Source organism: Schistocerca americana, chromosome 2, assembly GCF_021461395.2.
Source record: "Schistocerca americana isolate TAMUIC-IGC-003095 chromosome 2, iqSchAmer2.1, whole genome shotgun sequence".
NCBI lineage: Eukaryota > Metazoa > Arthropoda > Insecta > Orthoptera > Acrididae > Schistocerca > Schistocerca americana.
In genome coordinates, this window is record NC_060120.1 from 647,189,169 (window position 1) to 647,215,883 (window position 26,715).

At 44.1% G+C, this 26,715-nt stretch overlaps 1 protein-coding gene across 1 annotated transcript in view; it reads left to right on the plus strand.

The window, feature by feature from the left end:
* Positions 1 to 26,715, plus strand: part of LOC124595593 (alpha-(1,3)-fucosyltransferase 7-like) — a 333,813-nt gene that overhangs the window by 53,836 nt on the left and 253,262 nt on the right. The window lies entirely within an intron of this gene.

Below are 26,715 nucleotides of genomic sequence, written 5' to 3' on the forward strand. Positions count from 1 at the left end.
GTAAATGCCAAACGACGCCTCGCTTGGTGTAAGGAGCGTAAACAATGGACGATTGAACAGTGGAAAAACGTTGTGTGCGGAGACGAATCACGGTACACAATGTGGCGATCCGGTGGCAGGGAGTGGGTATGGCGAATGCCCGGTGAACGTCATCTGCCAGCGTGTGTAGTGCCAACAGTAAATTTCAGAGGCGGTGGTGTTATGGTGTGGTCGTGTTTTTCGTGGAGGGAGCTTCCACCCCTTGTTGTTTTGCATGGCACCATCACAGCACAGGCTTACATTAATGTTTTAATCACCTTCTTGCTTCCCACTGTTGAAGAGAAATTCGGAGATGGCGATTGCATCTTTCAACGCGTTCAAGCACCTGTTCAAAAAACATGGCCTGTGGCGGAGTGGTTACACGACAATAACATCCCTGTAATGGACTGGCCTGCACACAGTCCTGACCTGAATCCTATAGAACACTTTTGGGATGTTTTGGAACGCCGACTCCGTGCCAGGCCTCACCGACCGACATAGATAGCTCTGCTCAGTGCAGCAGTCCATGACGAATGGGCTGCCACTCCTCAAGAAACATTCCAACATCTGATTGAACGTGTGCCTGCGAGACTGGAAGCTGTCATCAAGGCTAAGGGTGGGCCAACACTATATTGAATTCCAGCATTACCGGTGGAGGGCGCCACGAAGTTGCAAGTACTTTTCAGCCAGATGTCCGGATACTTTTGATCACGTAGTGCATATGGCAACAAGACGTTAAGCCCACACACGTTGGTGGGACCGAGATTTCTGTAGCTGGTGTTGTCGTTGCCGTTAAAACTGGAGGTGGCAGTTACGCGTGACCTACAGAGATTCCCGCGTCACGACGCGACACTACTGTAACTGTCACATGTGTCGCTTGCGTACGGCTCTGCAGCCAAGATAAGCACAGAGGCCTTCCGCAGGAGCTCCAACTCCATTGTGTGCGGAGACGGCAAAGTGCGGGCCAGGCTGGTCGGCGCGTCGGTGAGCCCTGGGGAAGAAAGCGGAGTGCCCTCTTGTCCTCATGTTCAGCTTCCTACGGTAAGTCGGCATCAGAGAGACAGAATACCATAGAGTGGCAACATCGTGGCCAGAGTGCTGCAAAGTCATGTGATACATCCTAATATTGTGTGAGACCGCTTTTTGACCAGCATAGTGCACGAGCGCAACGTGGCATGGACTCAACAAGTCGTTGGAAGGCCCATGCAGAAATACTGAGCCATGCTGTCTCTGAAACTGTCCATAATTGCAGAAGTATTGCCGGTGCAGGATTTGTGCACGAACTGACCACTTGTATATGTACCTTAAGTGTTCGATGGGATTCCTGTCGGGCGATGTGGGCGGACAAACCATTCGCTCGAATTATCCAGAATGTTCTTCAAACCAATCGTAAACAACTGTGACCACAATGTCCATGGGAACATGAAGTCCATGAATGGCTGCAGATGCTCTCCTAGTAGCTGAGAATATCCGTCTCCAGTCAAACATCGGTTCAGCTGGACCAGAGGAACCACTATGCTCCATGTAAACACAGCCCCGCATCATTATAGACACACCACCAGCTTGCACTGTGCCTTGTTGACAACTTGGGTCGATGGCTTTGTGGGATCTGCTCCACATTCGAATCTTACAGTCAGTTCTCAAAAACTGAAATCTTGGCTCATCTGACCAGGTCACGGTTTTCCAGTTGTCTAGGGTCCAACCGATACAGTGAGGAGATGAAGCGCTGCAGGCAAATGCACTCGCGTCGGTTGCCTGCCGCCATAGCCCATTAACATCAAATTTCGCCGCACTACCCTAACGGATACGTTCTTCGTACGTCCTACATTGATTACCGAGCGAGGTGACTCAGTGTTCAGCACACTCGACTCGCATTCGGGAGGATGACGGTTCAATTCCGCGTCCGGCCATCCTGATTTTGGATTTCTGTTACTTCCCTAAATCGCTCCAGGCAATTGCCGGGATGGTTCCTTTGAAAGGGCAAGACCGACTTCCTTCCCCGTCCTTCCTTAATCCGCTGATACCGATGACCTCGCTGTCTGATCTCCTCCCTCAAAACAATCCAACCCAACCACATTGATTTCCACTATTATTTCACAAGGTGTTGCTCGTCTGTTAACGCTGACAACTCTGTGCAAATGCCGCTGCTGTCAATCGTTAAGTGCGGGCCTTCTGCCACTGCGTTGTGCGTGGTGAGACGGAATGCCTGAAATCTGGTACACTCAGCACATACTTGACACTGTGTATCTCAGAATTTGAATTCCGTTATGTTTCCCGAAATTCAATATCCCATACGTCTAGCTAGTTACCATTTCGCGTTCAAAGTCTGTTAATTCCCAGCGTGCGGCCATCATCACATCGAAAACATGACTACAAATGACAGCTCCATCATTGCACTCCCCCTTTATACCCTGTGTATACGATACTACCCCCATCTGTAGGCTTATATTTGCATATCGTTATCCCATGACTTTTGTCATCTCACTGTAGAGTAAGAACTGTGTCATCGAACTACGAAATATCCCGTGAGATTTAAAAAAAATAAAAAACACTAAACATATTTACTGAAGTTTGCAGGACTTACGACTCTTGGGGAGGTGGGTGGGGTATTCTATCATGGCTGTGTCCGCCGCCATATTGGCGGGTGACCTTGAACGAGTTTCGCTCGGCCGCCGCTAGAGCTTGGCGGATCGCGCTAAGTTTAGCAATTACAGCTAGCAGCAAAATTTTCCCTGGTGACGACGGAGACGACGGACGAACGCTAGATACAGATTGTCTTTCTGCAATTACTGTGACCTGTGACTCCTACAAGCCAATATTCCAATCCCAATTGTGTCATTTAATACACTTTTCACTTTACATAAGGCAAACCCAGGACAGAAAATTTCCAAAATTAATTGAAGATATATGTAAACCACAAACCCCCGAAGAGACTTCTTCGTTCTGGAAAAAGTTTTCTTATACGTAAATTATATGGAGCATACTCTTAAATTTGTATTTGAGAAAAGTGAAGCAAGCTATGACTTACAAGGACCACATACATAAACTGCGACTCGCGGATCAGGTACATAACTGACACAGCCAGCTGGATATACAACAAAGTTGTTGGATGATAATAAGGTTATTAAGACGTAAGACAATGCCTAGCTACACTGAATAACTTTATCAAATGCTCGTTATATAGATCCAAATTTTACTAAATGACTATTCGTGTATAAGAACACGCCAAGATTATGTCATAGAGTAATTTTAACTTTTTACATTGAATAAAAAGGTGTCCTATTACAATTTAGAAAACGTAACTAATAGGTTCACAGGAAATTACAGGTATTTCTGTCTGTAAAGCATATTCGCTAATGTGAAGGCTTATTTCCTTTAAAATATCTAGAAAACAACACAAACAACTATTGGATCAACGTCTGTTATAACGTCGAAAATGAATACCTTACTTTATAATACTCATACGCAGAAGACGTAGTTCATACCTTCCATCCAGCAACTATGTTTTCAGTCACAAAGAACTTACGACCTGATGCTGCTGACTTATTCATCAGGCTTCTCCCTCTGACAAAGTTCTCTGTACATCGCGTGGTTTAAAGTACATGCCATGGAGAATTTGGATGAAACAAGGTTTATTACGCAAGAAAATAAATTCATCAACATACACAAAACAAGCAAAGTTACAGAACATACGTAAAAATATGTACACCACTTTTTTCGCGATAGTGCGTGCATTTGTAGTCTGAGCATACTGCAGGCATATTCTGAAAAGAATTGCAGCTTGTGTAGCTCAAAAACCACACACGAACACTTTCGCTTTCAAAACAACCACAGAATGACTTCCCAAAACATGGTGATACGCCTTGGCACTTCAGGGAGGACTGAGTTGCATGTCACAGCTTCGCTGTATATTTTCTACCTCTCTAGTCGACAACGCAGCTTGCGGCATTCTAGACGTGAAACTAGATCACCTGCCATGGCGTCCCATGTTGTATCGAGAAGGGCCCTACACGGTTCGTAGCCAGAGGGCGCCATCTGTGACTTACATCAGCACTGGTGCTGCTTTTATGATGTCATTCCTACAGCAATTGTAGGTAGAGCATCTCAAATGTGGCTCCTTAATTATTTATTTTGCACAAACTAGGCTCTGCGAGGCTCCTCTTACGTCTGAGCAGACGTGTGTAGGTATCATCTTTACAGATGAGGCGCATAGCAGTCAAGGGAGCACGGGATACTCTACCATCTGGGTGCTCCGCTTTTCCTGGTTTTGCCCTGTATCTTCAGGGACGTCGCAAAAGTGCGTGTTGCGTTATTTCCATTGATGTCTCTGTTGTCACGTTTTCAAGTCGTATTTTGACAATACAAATTTAGTGGAAAAAGTTGTATTATATTATCAAAAAAACTGGTATAAAACTTTGTACCTATGAAGCATCTTTGTCCCACGGTTTCAATTAAGAACCACACACGGCTCTTCGACACACTCGGCTTGCTGTCACCACTGTTGTCTTTAATGAACACTTCGACTCCCATATTCGTGAACCAGAATTGTATAAAATGACATCTACGTAGATTGGTGAGATGAAGCACAGTAAGTTCATAATCATTTGTTTTCCTTTAATAGAGAGGGTGTGTGTGGTTAAGGCCCTGAACTCACTATTAACATGATTAAACTGTTTAAGGTGAATGCCGGAATGACTCTTTTGAGAAGGTCACGGTCTCCATCCTTACCTAGCCCGAACTTATACTACTTCTCCAATGACCTTGTCGTCGACGGGACGTTAAACTTCAACCTTCCTACCTATTTCTGTCATGTCTTTTGTCTTCAGCAGAAACTGGCTTCGACCTTCGAGGGAGTTCTTTTACAAGCACGACTTTCCTATGCTTCTCCAGTGACTGTAGGCTCAGACATAGCTACCCAAAATCCGGTATTGTGTTCATTGTTTGATTATAAAACACTATCGTTATCCTTTCTTGAAAAGTATCTACTGTGTGTTATGCATTCCTCTCCATGTATTCTTAAGGTCTCGTTTAAACTGTTTTATCATCTACCTCTTCCGTCCTCAGGACAGCAAACATTTAGGTAGCTTTGGCAGCTAGCTGTTTCCATTGTTCTGGTAGATAAATGTTTCATTGGCAATGATGTTCAGTTTTACCAGTAATCTAGAAATGCTGATCACGCTCGTTAACTACCTGTCCACTCTGCAGGTACTCATGGTGAATTTTCCAGCCTCTGTATTGTTCGTGACCCACAGCCAGAAATTTTCAAAAGGATGGCTTTTGTTTTTCCCATCTCGCTTTTTCCCATTTCTTTCTCATTATAGAATTTCACTTACTATGGTGAAGGCTCACCAGAACTCACAAAACTGAATCGATGTGTTTTACACAACAGCATAATTTGAAGAAGAAGAATCTTCACTCATCCCGCAGGAAGAGCATATATTCATCACACAACAAAGCCCCGAGACGTGATGACAGCAATTAACCTGGCGTGCTGCGCTGGAAACATCACAGCGAAGATTTCCATCATAATCGTAAATAAGACCTTCGCGAAAACTTGTAAAAATGCGGACGAGAAGCCACTTCCTAAGGCCAAGAAGAAGAACTCCGAAGCGAAAATTTATAAATCGATAAGCGAACTCTTCGAAAGTGTTCGACAGGTTTGCCTTGCAGCGACTGAGCTAGAACATTTCAAAGCAGACAACGTCTACGTCAGACGCAGCACTGTTGTCTCAGGGGCAATGTCACAGCGACCCAACTAATTCTTTTGATAGACGTTATAGTCACTCTCAGCAACAAATAAATCTACGCTTGCACAGTAAGCTACGCCCAACTTCAAAGAAATATACTGACCTTTAAATTTAGTAATCTGTGACAAATGATTGACTTCCGATTACATATTCGTTCAGAACTTTCTCTGCCCTTCTTAAAGCCACCTTGATATTCACCTAAATTACCCTCCATTATTGTTTATATTCTGTTTAGTATAATCTTGAAAAATTTGTTATATGCAAGTGGTAAAAGTTGGGAATTTAAGGAGATGGGACCGGGGTAAATTGACAGAACCAGAGGTTGTTGAGAGTTTCAGGGAGAGCATTAGGGAACGAATGACAAGAATGGGGGAAAGAAATACAGTAGAAGAAGAATGGGTAGCTTTGAGAGATGAAATAGTGAAGACAGCAGAGGACCAAGGAGGTAAAAATATGAGAGCTGGTAGAAATCCTTGGGTAACACAAGATGTTTCGAATTTAATTGATGAAAGGAGAACATATAAAAATGCAGTAAATGAAGCAGGCAAAAAGGAATACAAAAATGTCGACAGGAAGTGCAAAATGGATTAGCAGGGATGGTTAGAGGACAAATATAAGGTTCAAATGGCTCTGAGCACTATGGGACTCAACTGCTGAGGTCATTAGTCCCCTAGAACTTAGAACTACTTAAACCTAACTAACCTAAGGACATCACAAACATCCATTGCGGTTCCAGATTGCAGCGCCTTTAACCGCACGGCCACTTCGGCCGGCGACAAATATAAGGATGTAGAGGCTTGTCTCACTAGGGATACGATAGATGCTGCCTACAGGAAACTTAAAGAGACCTTTGGAGAAAACAGAAGCACTTGTATGAATATCAAGAGCCCAGATGGAAACCCAGTTCTAAGCAAAGAAGGGAAAGCAGAAAGGTGGAAGGAGTATATAGAGGATCTATACAAGGGCGATGTACTTTAGGAAATGGATGAGGATATACACGAAGATGAAATGGGAGATACGATACTGCGTGAAGAGTTTGAAAGAGCACTGGAAGACCTAAGTCGAAACAAGATCCCGGGAGTAGACAACATTCCATTAGAACTATTGATAGCCTTGGGAGAGCCAGCCCTGACAAAACTCTACCATCTGGTGAGCAAGATGTATGAGACAGGCGAAATACCCCAAGACTTCAAGAAGAATATAATAATTCCAATCCCAAAGAAAGCAGATGTTGATAGATGTGAAAATTACCGAACTATCAGTATAATAAGCCACGGCTACAATATGCTAAGACGAATTCTTTACAGTCGAATGGAAAAACTGGTAGAAGCCAATCTCTGGGAAGAGCAGTTTGGATTCCGCAGAAATGTTGGAACACGTGAGGCAATACTGACCCTACGACTTATCTTAGAAGATAGATTAAGAAAAGGCAAAGCATTTGTAGACTTACAGAACGTTTTGACAATGTTGGCTGGAATACTCTCTTTCAAATTCTGAAGGTGGGAGGTGTAAAATACAGGGAGCGAAAGGCTATTTACAATTTGTGCAGAAACCAGATGGCTGTTATAAGAGTCGAGGGGCATGAAAGAGAAGCAATGCTGGGAAGAGAGTGAGACAGGGTTGTAGCCTTTCCCCGATGTTATTCAATCTGTATACTGAACTAGAAGTAAAGGAAACAAAAGAAAAATTCGGAATAGGAATTAAAATCCATGGAGAAGAAATAAGCAAAACGAGGATAATCGAATGTAGTCGAATTAAATCTGGAGATGCTGAGGGAATTAGACTAGGAAATGAGACACTTAAAGTAGTAAATGATTTTTGCTGTTTGTGGAGCAAAATAATTGATGACGATCGAAGTACAGAGGATATAAAATGGCAAGGAAAGCATTTCTGAAGAAGAGAAATTTGTTACATCTACTATAGATCTATGAGTCAGGAAATGAAACGTGGACGATAAATAGTTTAGACAAGAAGAGAATAGAAACTTTCGAAATGTGGTGCTGCAGAAGAATGCTGAAGATTACATGGGTAGATCACATAACTAATGAGGAGTAGAGAATGGGAAGAAGAGAAATTTGTAACACAAGTTGACTAGAAGAAGGGATCGGTTAGTAGGACATGTTCGGAGGCATCGAGGCATCACCAACTTAGTATTGGAGGGCAGCGTGAAGGGTAGAAATCGTAGAGGGACACCAAGAGATGAATACACTAAGCAGATTCAGAAGGATGTAGGTTGCAGTAGGTACTGGGAGATGAAGAAGCTTGCACACGATAGAGTAGCATGGAGAGCTGGATCAAACCAGTCTCTCGACTGAAGACCACAACAACGACAACAACAACAACAATAAGCGGTTCCAAAGAAATTCCTTTGTTGTTGTTTACATCTTTTTTATTGTCTTTCTTATTTAGTTGATGTATCAAGGTGACCTTCCACTCCCCAGGGAGTTTTTCTATTTTACATGTTTTCTCAAAGAGACCGTTTCAAAAGTTCCGCTGTAATACAGACTTCTCCCTAGCTTTATAATGATTTATTCAATTTCTTTTATAGGTGTGAGTAAATCTTCTTCTAGAATTTTATGGGTGTTTCAGTATTCGACCTTATGGATTAGTTCCGGACAATTAAAAAGCTGATGAAAATATTTGGGAAGTATTTTGAAATTTTCGTTGTTACTTAAGCCAAATCAGTGAGCCTCATCTCACGACCGTTTGTTGTTAGATTTCTGTTTGAAGCAACTCTCTTAATCTCACTTTGTCCTCCAGATATTTCCTGGAAAAGGGCCTCTTTAGTAGATCATACACTGAAAAGCACTTTCGTACTAAACTTCCTCGTACAATCACTTGTTTCACTACTGCCTAGGCTACAGCCTTTTGTCTTACAATGGCAGTAATCATAACTAAATAGAATATACGTAACTAAACAGAATACATTAATTTTAAGTATATAAACTGAACTTTTGTTTTTAAATTTTATGATTAATAATTCAAAATTGGGAGGAATAAGGAAATGAAAAAAAATATGTTGGTGATAGCAAGCATTAAATCCAGGTCCGCAAATAACTGTGCTTTACGCCACTCACCCATGGTTGCGTCACGACAATGGTTCTTAAAAAGGTCCTCATGCTCTGCAGTTGCACAATGTGCTACATGGCATTTCAAAGAAAAATGCTGACCTGGTGCTGTGCGTAGTGCTAGAAAGGATTACATCATAACACAACATGCGCAACGAAAAACAAACAACTGTGTCGCTTCTCTTAATTGATAGTAGCGCCGCTCACCATCATTTCAGCACTCGACACTGGTTTCTATTTATCGGAGAGAGAGCGTTACGTAACATATTATCGTCCGTTTTAGTTGCATGCCAACATGCATATGAAGAGAAATAGTGTAATTTTAGTGTCATCTCCGGCTCGCTTTTGAAGAGAAATGTCGTTTTAATGCGATTTCCGACTCGCATTCGATGCGAAATAGCATAATTTTAGTGCGATATTTACAGTGTGCTGTAGTGCTTTAGAACACTATAACCTGCCCACTGTAAATGTTTGTTTATTATAACACACACACACACACACACACACACACACACACACACACACACCAACCTGCTGTCACCGCTGTTACCACCATACAAATATTTAGACCAAAAATAACTATTATCACACAACATGTCAGCCTCCGACTTACTGTCAGATCGACCGCTGGCTGTCAGCGCAGCCCTGTGCCTGTCACCACCCACCTGTAATTGAGGTAGTTTCTATTCTAGCGGTGGATTTTACTCCATTGTTATGGCACCAGTCAAGACATGCATCATAACAACATAAATTATTTTTTGAGTAATTTTAAATTGAACTGAAGCACAATTTTATGCAAGATAAGAAGTTCAAGATAAGAAGTTGATCAAAATACACTCCTGGAAATTGAAATAAGAACACCGTGAATTCATTGTCCCAGGAAGAGGAAACTTTATTGACACATTCCTGGGGTCAGATACATCACATGATCACACTGACAGAACCACAGGCACATAGACACAGGCAACAGAGCAAACACAATGTCGGCACTAGTACAGTGTATATCCACCTTTCGCAGCAATGCAGGCTGCTATTCTCCCATGGAGACGATCGTAGAGATGCTGGATGTAGTCGTGTGGAACGGCTTGCCATGCCATTTCCACCTGGCGCCTCAGTTGGACCAGCGTTCGTGCTGGACGTGCAGACCGCGTGAGACGACGCTTCATCCAGTCCCAAACATGCTCGATAGGGGACAGATCCGGAGATCTCGCTGGCCAGGGTAGTTGACTTACACCTTCTAGAGCACGTTGGGTGGCACGGGATACATGCGGACGTGCATTGTCCTGTTGGAACAGCAAGTTCCCTTGCCGGTCTAGGAATGGTAGAACGATGGGTTCGATGACGGTTTGGATGTACCGTGCACTATTCAGTGTCCCCTCGACGATCACCAGTGGTGTACGGCCAGTGTAGGAGATCGCTCCCCACACCATGATGCCGGGTGTTGGCCCTGTGTGCCTCGGTCGTATGCAGTCCTGATTGTGGCGCTCACCTGCACGGCGCCAAACACGCATACGACAATCATTGGCACCAAGGCAGAAGCGACTCTCATCGCTGAAGACGACACGTCTCCATTCGTCCCTCCATTCACGCCTGTCGCGATACCACTGGAGGCGGGCTGCACGATGTTGGGGCGTGAGCGGAAGACGGCCTAACGGTGTGCGGGACCGTAGCCCAGCTTCTTGGAGACGGTTGCGAATGGTCCTCGCCGATACCCCAGGAGCAACAGTGTCCCTAATTTGCTGGGAAGTGGCGGTGCGGTCCCCTACGGCACTGCGTAGGATCCTACGGTCTTGGCGTGCATCCGTGCGTCGCTGCGGTCCGGTCCGAGGTCGACGGGCACGTGCACCTTCCGCCGACCACTGGCGACAACATCGATGTACTGTGGAGACCTTACGCCCCACGTGTTGAGCAATTCGGCGGTACGTCCACCCGGCCTCCCGCATGCCCACTATACGCCCTCGCTCAAAGTCCGTCAACTGCACATACGGTTCACGTCCACGCTGTCGGGGCATGCTACCAGTGTTAAAGACTGCGATGGAGCTCCGTATGCCACGGCAAACTGGCTGACACTGACGGCGGCGGTGCACAAATGCTGCGCAGCTAGCGCCATTCGACGGCCAACACCGCGGTTCCTGGTGTGTCCGCTGTGCCGTGCGTGTGATCATTGCTTGTACAGCCCTCTCGCAGTGTCCGGAGCAAGTATGGTGGGTCTGACACACCGGTGTCAATGTGTTCTTTTTTCCATTTCCAGGAGTGTATTTGGCAAGTATTTTGAAATTATCATTGTTCCTTAAGCTAAATCAGTGAGCCTCATCCCATAATAATAATAATAATAATTATTATTATTATTATTATTTTTATTAATTATTATTATTATTATTATTATTATTATTGTAACATGCAAATCATGTGTGTAGTACGTTGCTTTAACACGATTGCCATGAGGACAGAAAAACTAAAAGCAAAACTCAGTAGAAAATACTACAGTAAAGATACACTATTGGCCATTAAAATTGCTACACCAGGAAGATGACGTGCTACATTCGCGAAATTTAACCGACAGGAAGAAGATGTTGTGATATCCAAATGATTAGGTTTTCATGGCTGGCGCCGGTGGCGCACCTACAACGTGCTGACCGATTTCTCATACACAAACAGCAGTTGACCGGCATTGCCTGGTGAAGCGTTGTTGTGATGCCTCGTGTAACGAGGAGAAATGCCCACCATCACGTTTCCGATTTTGATAAAGGTTGGATTGTAGCCTATCGCGATTGCGATTTATCGTATCGCGACATTGCTGCTCGTGTTGGTCGAGATCCAATGACTGTTAGCAGAATATGGAATCGGTGGGTTCAGGAGGGTAATACAGAACGCCGTGCTGGATCCCAGCGGCCTCGTATCACTAGCAGTCGAAATAGCAGGCATCTTATCCGCATGGCTGTAACGGATCGTGCAGCCACCTCTCGATCCCTGAGTCAACAGATGAGGACGTTTGCTAGACAACAACCGTCTGCACGAACAGTTCGACGACGCTTGCAGCAACATGGACTATCAGCTCGGAGGCCATGGCTGCGGTTACCCTTGACGCTGCATCACAGACAGGAGCGCCTGCGATGATGTACTCAACGACGAACCTGGGTGCACGAATGGCTAAACGTCTTTTTTTCGGATGAATCCAGGTTCTGTTTACAGCATCATGATGGTCGCATCCGTGTTTGGCGACATCGCGGTGAACGCACATTGGGAGCGTGTATTCGTCATCGCCATACTGGCGTATCACCCGGCGTGATGGTATAGGGTGCCATTGGTTACACGTCTCGGTCACCTCTTCCTCGCATTGACGTCACTTTGGACGTTACATTTCAGATGTGTTACGACCCGTGGCTCTGCCCTTCATTCTATCCATGCGAAACCCTACATTTCAGCAGGATAATGCACGACCGCATGTTGCAGGTCCTCTACGGGTCTTTCTGGATACAGAAAATGTTTGACTGCTGCCCTGGTCCGCACGTTCTCCAGATCTCTCAGCAATTTAAAACGTCTGGTCAATGATGGCCGAGCAACTGGCTCGTCACAATACGCCAGTCACAACTCTTGATGAACTGTGGTATCGTGTTGAAGCTGCATTGGCAGCTGTGCCTGTACGCGCCATCCAAGCTCTGTTTGACTCAATGCCCAGCCTTATCAAGGCCGTTATTATGGCCAGAGGTGGTTGTTCTGGGTACTGACTTCTCAGGATCTATGCACCCAAATTGCATGAAAATGTAATCACATGTCAATTCTAGTATAATATATTTGTCCAATGAATACCCGTTTATCATCTGCATTTCTTCTTGGTATAGCAATTTTAATCGCCAGTAGTGTAGATGATAATGTTGGTGTTATGTATATAAAAAAACTGTGTTTGAACTTGGTGAAGTACAATCCGCAACGGGATTTTGTTAAGCCAAAATATTTTGAAATTAATCGATACTCCTCTTTTGATGTTTAAATTAATTATCTCTAATTAAAATATCATCTTTTAAGAGAAACTATCTATGCGAATAGAGGTAATTGGACATCCTGTTTCGAATCAGGTCCCATTAGTTACGTAACAAATGTTTTTTTTTTCAGCTTCCAAAAACTCAGTTGAGCAGTGCTGTTGTAGCAGTATTGGGGGATTAATTGGAGGAAGCTATCCTTCACAAAACGTGATACGTTAAGCGAATAAGGGATGGTTTCCACCTTCAAGAAATGTCAGTAATCTTAGGTACAAGTTTTAAAAGGAAACCAAATTCGAAGACTTGAAACTCACAACGTGAGCTGAGACGTTAGATGTATTGATCGAGTATTTGGAATCCATCTTAGATTGACGTAAGGAACGAAAAATTTAACAGTATTAGTCACCCCTTGATCCACAGGACCTCACGCCCTGTGCTGACTCTCCACAACGGAGCTTTCTAAGCTGGCTGTCCCGACAGCCCGGCGAGTCGAGCAGTAGCTTCAAGCGTGTCACAAGACTAGTAAATTCAGAATGTAAAACGATTGAAAAAGCTGTGATAAAATGCATAACATTCTTCTCTTCGTTCTATTGCTATGTAGATCACGCATTAAACGAGTGATCGATGTGCTGAGTTCCACATTTTGTGCATGTAACTTCTAACTGATGCTGTACGTCGGCGCCCTCTACCAGTCCAAGTCTCAAAAAGGCCTTCGATCGGCGATGTTGGGAGACTGCACACTTTCCCTTCAGTCTTTTTCGTTCTTGACTTGTGTCATTATTTTACTGCTTCCAAAGTAATTTAATTTGCAGAAGTCATCAGAAGTGGCTAAATTTATTGCCAGGAAAATAACTGGCAGTTTATGAAACAACAGATTAATTTTATTTTATTCATTTGGCCTCTGGCAGGTAATAGCCATTTAGCCAGCTAAACGCTAAATAAGAGACATGTTGTACAACCTATACATAGATAACTTAAGAATGATTCAAATATAACAATATTAAAGGTTACATCATAAGTTAATACAGAAAACGTAAAATAGAAGCAGTAGATATATAGCTGTTGAGGGTCTAAATTAAAATAAACATACATATGACGTACATATAAACATAACAGTTCATATACATCCCAGTGCAGGGTTATTATTACAAAGATATCTTGGCAGCTTGTAAAAATTTGAAAACCGTTTCTTACAAGAAAATAAAATGGTGGAAATCTTAGGAAACTCTGCTTTTAGACGACGTAATTGTGTAAAAAATGTTGTCTGTGCCTCTTCCATTTTGCATATGCAAAGAGGACAAAATTGATTCACCTTCTGTAGTGTTATTACAGTCGCAAAGAGGGGCTGGAGTAATTTCAGTGCAGTGGATGTGCGTCGGAAAGCTGGCGTGGTTGGCTCTCATACGGGAGACAGTAGATGTCAGCCATTTGGGTAAGCGAACATAGTGAAACTAGAATCTACGTGGGATAACAGGCTGAACACAGTCGTAATGTCTTCCCCTGACTGGTTGAGGTACGTTCCAGTCCTCTTCTCATTGTTGAAGGGCATTATTTGTGGCCAGACGGTACAGTGCAGATGCAGAGCAACAGTCAAGCAATGTGTCAGTAACATCAATAGATACAGAATAACAACATAGTGCGTCTGAAACCACTGTTTCTTTCGCGCCATCGTCATTACTAAGTACATATAACTATACATTAAAGACCTTTCCAGAGGCACAAAAAAATTGGGTTTTCGTAGTGTGAAGACTGATTTGCTGTTCTACACCGGAGTGGGTGATGTGTGGAGAGAATCTTTCCAGTGTTACCGAATTACTTTCTGCGCCATATTTCAGCAAAACTCAAACAACTACAAGGAAAACGTTTTGACTATTTCAAAGAATTTCTAAAACGAATCAGCAGAGTTCTTTGTTTGCTAAGAAATTTAAGACCTCTGATAAAGCTCAAGAAGTTACCTTGCAGCTACGGTTACCGCAAAAAATAGTTATCTCATGTAGTTGCAGAGTAAGCCATCATTACAACTTGCTGTACTGCTGTGAAAACAATTTTTGAGCTTGACCGTGATGTAAAAAAATATTCCCTTGGTAGGTAATATAGTTGGAAGACGTATTCAGAATACGCCTGAAAACAGTGGAAATTCTGTTAAAACTCGAGTTGGTGAAACAAATTTAATATTTGCAATTCAGCTGGATGAATTTACCAATGTAAGTGGCCTAGCTCTGTTCGCTCCCCATATAGCAAAGCTCATCTACTACTTTAATAGTCTCGTTTCCTAAATTAATTCCCTCAGCATCACCTGGTTTAATTCGACTACATTCCATTTACTTTTGTTGATGTTCATCTTATATCCTCCTTTCAGGACGCTGTCCATTCCGTTCAACTGCTCTAATATGCATTATATAAAAACAGTTGAATGTGGAAGTGTGAAAAAGTTAGATGATCAAATGCGTTTAAATTTGTCCTGCGCCCGATCTAATATAAGACGAATTTATAACGCTCGTGACGCCCATGTGAGTCACTGAATTCATAATAGTATTGAAAACTTTTGTACCTATGGAAAGGTCTTTAATATATAATTATATGTACTTATTAATGAAATAGGAAAATTAATATTTCTTTAAAATATCATTTTTTACAACAGAATCTCTTTTATTAATATTAGAGAAAGCGTATTTTGCGAAACTGTATTTTTTAGAAGTACGTCACAGTGAGGAAAAGTTTGGAAAGTTCTGCTTTAGATAACCGCTCGCTCACGGCCAAAGCCTGGTTTTGCGGTACACCTGTTATCTGTATCATTGTGTGACAACGTGGCCATGGCGCCTTTTAGTACACAGGTTACCGTGGTGCTCATGTTTCACGCATCAAGAACAACCCTCGATCTGTTGACGTGGGTGTTCTGCAATGTATTTAAGAGATATCTCTTCATGAACTGAGCATTTACTCAGCTTAGGAGAACTACAGACATATAACATGGCTGAACCCGACCGCTCGGGAAATACGTTCGAGAACGTAGCAAGGACGGAGCGGCTGGTAAGTTATCTCACACAGGAAAATTAGCCAGCGCATCGCGCTTGCGAAATGTAGTAGCAAGTACCTGGGAACTACACGAGGTCATGCAGTCACTAGGCACGAGGAAACTGACACAGCATTTTGTTTGATGACGGTAGGGAATGGAACTTAACAGCTTCAAGTCGCATAGACGTCGTATTTCTTAGTGTGTTAGCAGTGATTTGACAAGCATGGTCACAGGAATTTTATTTTGGAATCATAGCACCATTCGCTTAAAACGATTTACGATACCATCGGCAAGCTCATAAGAGAACTGTGGGATAAAACTGAACCTCGCTATACCAGAATCGATTCCAGTACGGTAACATCTGCTCACATTTCTCGGCGCTCTAATAGCATTTTCACACACGCTCGAATTTATCTTTTTGTTCCTGTACAAGAAGCCTCTTATGTCGTCAGGAAGGGTTCGGCAGAAAGCTTTCAAAGACAGCAGTGCCTTGGCAATAAACGAATTTTTCACATCAGTTCCATTCGCTCTGTGGTTAGCGCTGTTGGATCGTAGCATGGAGGTCTCAGATTCAACTACTCGTTTCTTTATTTATCCGTACTAGCACGAGCCGGCGCGCTCTCTTCACACACATAGATATAAATAGGGAACAAAAGTCGTCAGAATTCTCGCTACAACTTTCAAAACCTTCTCGCAGTGTGCGATACGCTCGCGCGACACATACCAACAGGAAGGCCGGCCGTTGTAGCCGAGCGGTTCTAGGCGCTACAGTCTGGAACCGCGCGACCGCTACGGTCGCAGGTTCGAATCCTGCCTCGGGCATGGATGTGTGTGATGTCCTTAGGTCAGTTAGGTTTAAGTAGTTCTAAGTTCTAGACGACTGGTGACCTCAGAAGTTAAGTCCCATAGTGCTCAGAGCCATTTTTGAACGTACCAGTACGATTTGGAATGGAGTGTAACGGTCCTCAATAGGTCAAACAGAGACGTAACTGCGTCAGCACTGGTAAGACTGAAAGCATCTCGTCGAATACGTGTATAAAGGAAACAGTTCACTTGCCTGTAGATCGAAGGGCCCGTCAGTTTGAAGAGACAAGATGTTGATGCATAGGTAAAGGTCCAGGCCGACACTACACTTCTGATGGAATCGTGGAAAGAAGTCGATAAACATCTGTGCAGAGTCGACAAATGTCTACCCACTGCGCAAGCAGCGAATATTCAGTAACTTATATGGCTATGTGGTGAGTGTTCAGGTGACGTTTGTTCTGTAAACCATACAAACTACAACTAGTGCAAGCTTTCTGCATCGGTGAGAGATGGAAACTTGTTACTTCAGCAATGCTCTGCTGGAACAAATGGAAGACGATTGATTGTTATTATGATAGGTTTCCTGTGATGAAGTAGTATTTCATGTGAGTACTAAAGTGAATTGTCAGGATGTGCACGTGCGGGGACTTCAGAACCCTCATGCAATTGTTGAGCTTGAAAGTTTTTTTTGTGCCACTTCATATAAGAAAGTTTGTGACCTGTTCTTTTTTTGACAGATGCACAGTGACCTGAATGAGCTGTCTCCGAGTGCTGCTGACTTGGCTTTTTGCACAACTTGAGGACTATAATGACTTGATATTGCAGCACGATGAAACTTAACTTCACACATTACTGGACAATTCTTCAGTGACACGCCGCATCAACACTTGATGTGACAAATGGGAACCAGGGACACTACCCTACATTCTTTGCCCCCAAGATCTCCAGACATGACCCCACGTGCGTTTTTCTTATGAGGATATCTAAAAGAAAGTGTTTCGCCTCCGCTGTACCTCATGAGATAGATCAGGTGCTAACAGAATAAAAGCTGCAGTCACTTCTGTCAGCATACATATGTTGCACAGGGTTTATGGTGAACTGACCTTCGTCTAGATGTTGTGCATACTGCTGCTGGTAGGCACATAGAGCAATTGTAGTAACTTATACAAAATATTAAGATTTTGTGAGTATATTGGAATTTGTTTTCCAATATGCTTCCGTGAATATATGTGAAGTTTTTAAATTGGGTTATTCTATTTCAGATGGTCTGTAGAATATGTGAAGTTTTTAAATTGGGTTATTCTATTTCAGATGGTCTGTAGATTTGCACGTAATACGGTACCATTTTTTGTCAAACGTCCCGAATTCGATAGACAAGTGTATGCTACCACCCAGAAAGAAGCAGTAGGCTGTATTGTTACGAAGTCGTTTTGAACAGAGTCTTTGGTCAAAGTAATTTAGCCTAGGAGCAGCACATTTTTTGTAGGAAAATATCTTTCGTTGACTCTTCCAGATTATCAGTGACATAAAGGCTAAAATATTTGAATGACTTTACATTTATCATTGATGATAAATATTTATCTAATGACCGACATACGATTAGAATATTGCTATTATTAATAGAACGAGAATAATGCAGGTGGTAGAGGATCCTAAAATGAGTACGTTGAACTAAGGAACTAATGGTGGAAAACGAGTATCCTTAGTCTTTTTATGAAACAAACAACTTTCACATTACCAGGTGTAAGCGCCCTACTATATACCTTTCCTGTCTGAAACTTAGACCAACGTTACCTTACACTCTAGAAAAGTCCACGTACTACTAAAACTATGTACTCACAAGCTGTTATCCAACTTAAATCGTATGCTAACCTTTAAGTACACAGAACCTAATTTGAATTGAACTGTAACTGGTCTGAATACAACTTGTCTTTATATTAAATCCGCATCTGAAGTAAAACAATTATCTGGCCTTAATCAAAATTTTCACTTACCTCGCGTCTTGACAACATTGCTGCAGATTTCTCGAAAGCACTACAGCAAATAGCGAGCAGGCAGCGGCTAAGATAGATTTCTCTTTCTGAATAAAATTTCCAGCTGTTGCATACATGTGGTAAAGCGTAATGATAAATAGTGGGGTGGGGAGAGTAGTTATTCCTATGAAATGATACTCCAAGACAACGATTTTAGAATGAAATATATATTCAAAAAGACAGAGTAAAATACTTCGCGTGATATTCGCACATAACATAGGTCTGGTCAGTACTATGCTTAACAAATTGAAGAATGATTTAAAGAAGGTTATTTAAAATTTATTTTCCCTTCGCTTTCAAATATATACATCATATTCATCCTCGCTGTCGTTTGCAATTAATCCTTCTTCATCTAACAGAAACAACCAGAAGTCAACGCAGAACTGCAGAATCCGTCCATCACCTACCATACTTCAACTAAGAAACGTTAAGAGATTGCGCAGAGGCAAAGACTGTGCCACAACAAGGATAAAGAATGTTTAACGGTAATGTAACTTGATCTCTGTTTGACGTGCACTTCGATAACATGCAAAAGCCAAAATGACATGACCACCTTACACAGCCACCACCTAAGATCGTAGCAACTGCTCAAAGTGAAGACTGTCAGTCTCTTTGCACGCGTTATAACTTAATCGAACGACATAAATGAACCTTCGATTTAAAATAATTTGGCGTCATAGTTTGAACACGTTGTCTGTGATGAAAGCAGAATTAATACTTTATCGGTTCTCTCCATAGTGCGCTACTCGACTTCGTGTCAACCAGCTCGTTCCGCTTCTTTTCGATATGGATCGTTGATAAATCTTCCCCTGCACAATCTAGTGGCATCTCTTCAAGTCGAAAGTACGAACCATTCTTTTTCGGTCATCTTGGACGGTTTTTGGTGACTTGAACGCTCCTCCCCTTTTTTCTCCTAATTTTCCATCTACATCAACAAATTTCTTCCAGTTTTGCTGACGCTTGTTGGTAACATTCCTCTGTGCTTTTGTTAACCGATACAGGCAGTACAACTTATTTCCATCATACACTCCTGGAAATTGAAATAAGAACACCGTGAATTCATTGTCCCAGGAAGGGGAAACTTTATTGACACATTCCTGGGGTCAGATACATCACATGATCACACTGACAGAACCACAGGCACATAGACACAGGCAACAGAGCATGCACAATGTCGGCACTAGTACAGTGTATATCCACCTTTTGCAGCAATGCAGGCTGCTATTCTCCCATGGAGACGATCGTAGAGATGCTGGATGTAGTCCTGTGGAACGGCTTGCCATGCCATTTCCACCTGGCGCCTCAGTTGGACCAGCGTTCGTGCTGGACGTGCAGACCGCGTGAGACGACGCTTCATCCAGTCCCAAACATGCTCAATGGGGGACAGATCCGGAGATCTTGCTGGCCAGGGTAGTTGACTTACACCTTCTAGAGCACGTTGGGTGGCACGGGATACATGCGGACGTGCATTGTCCTGTTGGAACAGCAAGTTCCCTTGCCGGTCTAGGAATGGTAGAACGATGGGTTCGATGACGGTTTGGATGTACCGTATCCCCTCGACGATCACCAGTGGTGTACGGCCAGTGTAGGAGATCGCTCCCCACACCATGATGCCGGGTGTTGGCCCTGTGTGCCTCGGTCGTATGCAGTCCTGATTGTGGCGCTCACCTGCACGGCGCCAAACACGCATACGACCATCATTGGCACCAAGGCAGAAGCGACTCTCATCTCTGAAGACGACACGTCTCCATTCGTCCCTCCATTCACGCCTGTCGCGACACCACTGGAGGCGGGCTGCACGATGTTGGGGCGTGAGTGGAAGACGGCCTAACGGTGTGCGGGACCGTAGCCCAGCTTCATTGAGACGGTTGCGAATGGTCCTCGCCGATACCCCAGGAGCAACAGTGTCCCTAATTTGCTGGGAAGTGGCGGTGCGGTCCCCTACGGCACTGCGTAGGATCCTACGGTCTTGGCGTGCATCCGTGCGTCGCTGCGGTCCGGTCCCAGGTCGACGGGCACGTGCACCTTCCGCCGACCACTGGCGACAACATCGATGTACTATGGAGACCTCACGCCCCACGTGTTGAGCAATTCGGCGGTACGTCCACCCGGCCTCCCGCATGCCCACTATACGCCCTCGCTCAAAGTCCGTCAACTGCACATATGGTTCACGTCCACGCTGTCGCGGCATGCTACCAGTGTTAAAGACTGCGATGGAGCTCCGTATGCCACGGCAACCTGGCTGACACTGACGGCGGCGGTGCACAAATGCTGCGCAGCTAGCGCCATTCGACGCCCAACACCGCGGTTCCTGGTGTGTCCGCTGTGCCGTGCGTGTGATCATTGCTTGTACAGCCCTCTCGCAGTGTCCGGAGCAAGTATGGTGGGTCTGGAACACCGGTGTCAATGTGTTCTTTTTTCCATTTCCAGGAGTGTATATTGTCTGACAAAAAAGTGAGGCGCTTTGAAGACATTGTTAGACGTCAGTACAGCTCCGTGCCTGTACACAGCATCACTAATATGTAAATGATCAGAGTTGCAATTCTCTGCGGCAAGTAAAACTGCCACCAGAGTGCGTTAGTGTTCCTGCCGGACCTGGCAAAGCTTATAAGAGACGTGATGATGAGCGATCATTGAGAAGGATATGGAAATGCTGCGTTCTGCTGTGAGACTGCGTTATCAGCATCTGGGCCTCATTGTGAATCTCCATTTTGGCGGCTGGTTGAATCGCGTTATATCGAGTTTTGTGTGGCATTCGGACCACCTGCTGGAGAGCCTCCCACCAGCACTTAGCCGTCGTGTTCAACGAGATACTCCGCTCAGGCTGCTACGCTACAACATGGAAACAAGCCAAAATTGTGGCCATCCCGCATGCGCCTGTAACCTTCGAAAGTTTTCGAGAGGCTATGCACGAGTTGGCTGATGGAACACGTCACCCAGGTGGGTGTCATCCTAGGCGAGCAATTCGGCTTTCGAAGCTACCGTTCAGCCTCTCAGCAGCTACAGCGACTTGCACAGCCAGCGATGAGAGCACTGGATAAGTGAGAACACCTTGACGCAGTGGTCCGCAACTTCGGTTCTGTCCGTCACTACAGATAAGACTGTCCTGGGCGCCTCATATCCGGGACGTCAGAAGTAGAACCATAGGGCGCCTTGGCTCTCTATACCCGCTGCTCAACCCGTAGTCGAGCCGCAGCCGGAATACGTCATAACGCCGAACCTAATACTGGTCAGACCAGTGTCAAAGAATACACAGATGTGGTATGGGGAAAGGCCGAAGATTCACTGACTGCTACTCTGTAAAGGATCCAGAACCGAGCTCTGAATACCATTCTACGTCTTCTGAGGAACTATTCCACTCGTCTACTACACGAAGAGACAGGCATTCCGCTCTTGTAAGAGTGAGTATCATCACGAGGTCGTTCGACAAGAAAGCGGTGCTATCCCGCAGCCGGGTCGCCCGTGGCCTGGGCCACCGACCACATCACAGGCCCGACCTGCTGCGAGAATAATTTTCTTGCAGTAGACACAGGAAATCATCATTACGTAACACAAGGCCAATTCATATAGGTAAGATTTCTCTTCTCTCACCCACAGGAATAGCAGGAACAGCATTTTCATCCTTACGCTGCTCAACATGCCGAGCAAGAAAATCTCGCTAAAGCTACGATAGCGACAATTGAGCTGTCATTTTCCGAGAGCCACAGTATCGAGTGTGTGCGGAGAATACCACATTTCAAGCACGGAGAACGCAGTGGCCGACGGATTTCACTTAACGACCGAGAGCAGCGGCGTTTGCTTAGAGTTTTCCTTGACAACAGACAAGCAAGACTGCGTGAAATAACCACGCAAATACATGTGGGAAGTACGAAAAACGGATCCGTTAGGATAGTGGGGCGAAATTTGGCGTCAATAGGCTATGGCAGCAGACGACCGACGCGAGTGCCTTTGCTAATAGCAATATATCGTCTACAGCACCTGTCCTGGGAACGTCACCATATCGATTAGCCCCCAGACGACTGGAAAACAGTGACCTGTTCAGATGGGTCCCGATTTCCGTTGGTAAGAGCTAACAGTAGGGCTCGAGTGCGGCGCAGGCCCCAAGAAGCCATGGACCGAAGTTGTCAGCATGGCACTGCGTAAGCTGGTGGTAGCTCCATAATGGTGTCGGCTGTGTTTACATGGAATGGACTGGGTCGTCTGGTCCAAGTGAACCGAACATTTGACTGAAAATGGTTATTTTAGGCTTCCTAGAGACCATTTGCAACTATTCGTGGACCTCAGTTTTTATAGATGACACTCCGCCAAGTCACCGGGCCACAATTGTTCGTGATTGGATTGAAGAACATTTTGAACAATTCGGGCAAAAGATTTGGCCAACCAGATCGCCCGACAGTAATCCCATCGTACATTTATGGTACATCATCGAGAGTTCAGTTGGTGCACAAAATCGTGCACCGACAACACTTCCGCAATTACGGACGGCTATAGAGGCAGCATGACTCAATATTTGTGTACGGGGTTTTCAACAACTTGTTGAGTCCATACCACGTCGAGTTGCTGCACTATGCTGGGCAAAAAGAGGTCCGACAGGATATTAGGAGGTAACTCATGGCTTTTGTGACCACAGTGTAATGTTTATTACGGGTAATGCCAGATGCATCAAGAGCTGTATATGGCGATTTTTTGTTGTAAATAAGCTTCCTACTTAGGTAGTTGCTGGTGCTGAATCTTATTTTTTCATCTGTGTTTCTGAATAGCCTTGCTAATTTGTCAGATATTAGACAAAGATATGACATTTTTACATATTTAACAGTCTCAACTGATCATGCTGTCGGATAAATTACATCTACTGGTTGTAGCATCAGCAGCTGCCGCTAAAAATGATTCAATCCCCGTAATTTTTGTTCACACGTTGTTGAAATCTGGTATCGTTAGTTATACAAGAACGCAGAACTTTATTCCTCGAAAACACAATGCACAGTTTTCTCTTTAAAACAATAAGGATCAATTCGCGGCTGAGGGCCGAAGTAACTTTTCAATAATAAGGTTTAAATAATTCCTTTTAAGACACAAGGATTTACAGAAACGGGTGAAGGCCTTACTTAAGTAAAATTAAAGTATCTTCTCTGCTAAACGCCAGAATAATATTTCAGATCAACAGAGGAAATTGTTTAAAATGCAAGCATTTACCAATTTCGGGTAAAAGCCATATTAAGGAAAATTTGAATTAATTCCTCTTCTGAAAGCCCAATAATATTTCGACGTAATAAATGGCAACCTTTAAAGACAAGCATTTACACAGTAGAACTGAAAACGTCCTTAAGAAAACTTGAAATATCTTGACGGCTGAAGGCCATTTTAAGAATTCAAGATAATTAAAGAGAAGCCTCACAGACAGGAATTTACACATTACGGCTGAAAGCCATAGATTTTGAAACAAACGCGGCTGAAGGCCATATACTTAACATAGAACTGACAAAATTAATACACGGCTAAAGGCCTGGTACAGTACTTGTGACGAAAGAAAAACTCAATCACAAAGAACAGAACAGTGGTGCCCAGAAGAGTTCCAAGGGTCGGCCTGAGTAGGTAGCTCTAACGTAAGGTTAGGTGAGATAGGCAGCCGAGAGTAAGATTAAGTAATCAGATGGCTACCCGACCCAGGGACGGCTGAAGGACCGACCAACAACCTAATCAATTCCCTTCCGCCGACCAACGGCACGACAACGGAAAGTGTCAGCCGAGGACGAAGATACCAGCAACACTACGTCTTCAAAGTTGGCGTCTAAAAACAGCCTAGGCACAATAACCACCCAAAAATATGAAGACCACCAAAGGCTGTCGAACTACACGCCGTGCCGGACAGCATCAACACGGCGAGGAAGCATACACGCGCTGCTCTGCCCTAACCGACCAACTGGCAATTGTAAAATGCGTTTTAGAGGCAATCGTAAAATGCGTTTTAGACAGGTACGTGCCGAGTAAAACTGTGAGGGACGGGAAAAACCCACCGTGGTACAACAACAAAGTTAGGAAACTACTGCGAAAGCAAAGAGAGCTTCACTCCAAGTTTAACCGCAGCCAAAACCTCTCAGACAAACAGAAGCTAAACGATGTCAAAGTTAGCGTAAGGAGGGCTATGCGTGAAGCGTTCAGTGAATTCGAAAGTAAAATTCTATGTATCGACTTGATAGAAAATCCTAGGAAGTTCTGGTCTTACGTTAAATCAGTAAGTGGCTCGAAACAGCATATCCAGACACTCCGGGATGATGATGGCATTGAAACAGAGGATGACACGCGTAAAGCTGAAATACTAAACACCTTTTTCCAAAGCTGTTTCACAGAGGAAGACCGCACTGCAGTTCCTTCTCTAAATCCTCGCACAAATGAAAAAATGGCTGACATCGAAATAAGTGTCCAAGGAATAGAAAAGCAACTGGAATCACTCAATAGAGGAAAGTCCACTGGACCTGACGGGATACCAATTCGATTCTACACAGAGTACGCGAAAGAACTTGTCCCCCTTCTAACAGCCGTGTACCGCAAGTCTCTAGAGGAACGGAAGGTTCCAAATGATTGGAAAAGAGCACAGGTAGTCCCAGTCTTCAAGAAGGGTCGTCGAGCCGACGCGCAAAACTATAGACCTATATCTGTGACGTCGATCTGTTGTAGAATTTTAGAACATGTTTTTTGCTCGAGTATCATGTCGTTTTTGGAAACCCAGAATCTACTATGTAGGAATCAACATGGATTCCGGAAACAGCGATCGTGTGAGACCCAACTCGCTTTATTTGTTCATGAGACCCAGAAAATATTAGATACAGGCTCCCAGGTAGATGCTATTTTTCTTGACTTCCGGAAGGCGTTCGATACAGTTCCGCACTGTCGCCTGATATACAAAGTAAGAGCTTACGGAATATCAGACCAGCTGTGTGGCTGGATTGAAGAGTTTTTAGCAAACAGAACACAGCACGTTGTTATCAATGGAGAGACGTCTACAGACGTTAAAGTAACCTCTGGCGTGCCACAGGGGAGTGTTATGGGACCATTGCTTTTCACAATATATATAAATGACCTAGTAGATAGTGTCGGAAGTTCCATGCGGCTTTTCGCGGATGATGCTGTAGTATACAGAGAAGTTGCAGCATTAGAAAATTGTAGCGAAATGCAGGAAGATATGCAGCGGATAGGCACTTGGTGCAGGGAGTGGCAACTGTCCCTTAACATAGACAAATATAATGTATTGCGAATACATAGAAAGAAGGATCCTTTATTGTATGATTATATGATAGCGGAACAAACACTGGTAGCAGTTACTTCTGTAAAATATCTGGGAGTATGCGTGCGGAACGATTTGAAGTGGAATGATCATATAAAATTAATTGTTGGTAAGGCGGGTACCAGGTTGAGATTCATTGGGAGAGTGCTTAGAAAATGTAGTCCATCAACAATGGAGGTGGCTTACAAAACACTCGTTCGACCTATACTTGAGTATTGCTCATCAGTGTGGGATCCGTACCAGATCGGTTTGAGGGAGGAGATAGAGAAGATCCAAAGAAGAGCGGCGCGTTTCGTCACAGGGTTATTTGGTAACCGTGATAGCGTTACGGAGATGTTTAATAAACTCAAGTGGCAGACTCTGCAAGAGAGGCGCTCTGCATCGCGGTGTAAATTGCTCGCCAGGTTTCGAGAGGGTGCGTTTCTGGATGAGGTATCGAATATATTGCTTCCCCCTACTTATACCTCCCGAGGAGATCACGAATGTAAAATTAGAGAGATTCGAGCGCGCACGGAGGCTTTCAGACAGTCGTTCTTCCAGCGAACCGTACGCGACTGGAACAGGAAAGGGAGGTAATGACAGTGGCACGTAAAGTGCCCTCCGCCACACACCGTTGGGTGGCTTGCGGAGTATAAATGTAGATGTAGACTACCTACTCCGGTACGCAGACAGCATTCATAACTACTCAGTGTAAATCACACAAGCTACACGTAGTTCCACGTAGACACTTGCACCAAGAACTCCGACGATCCTAAAACTAATCACTG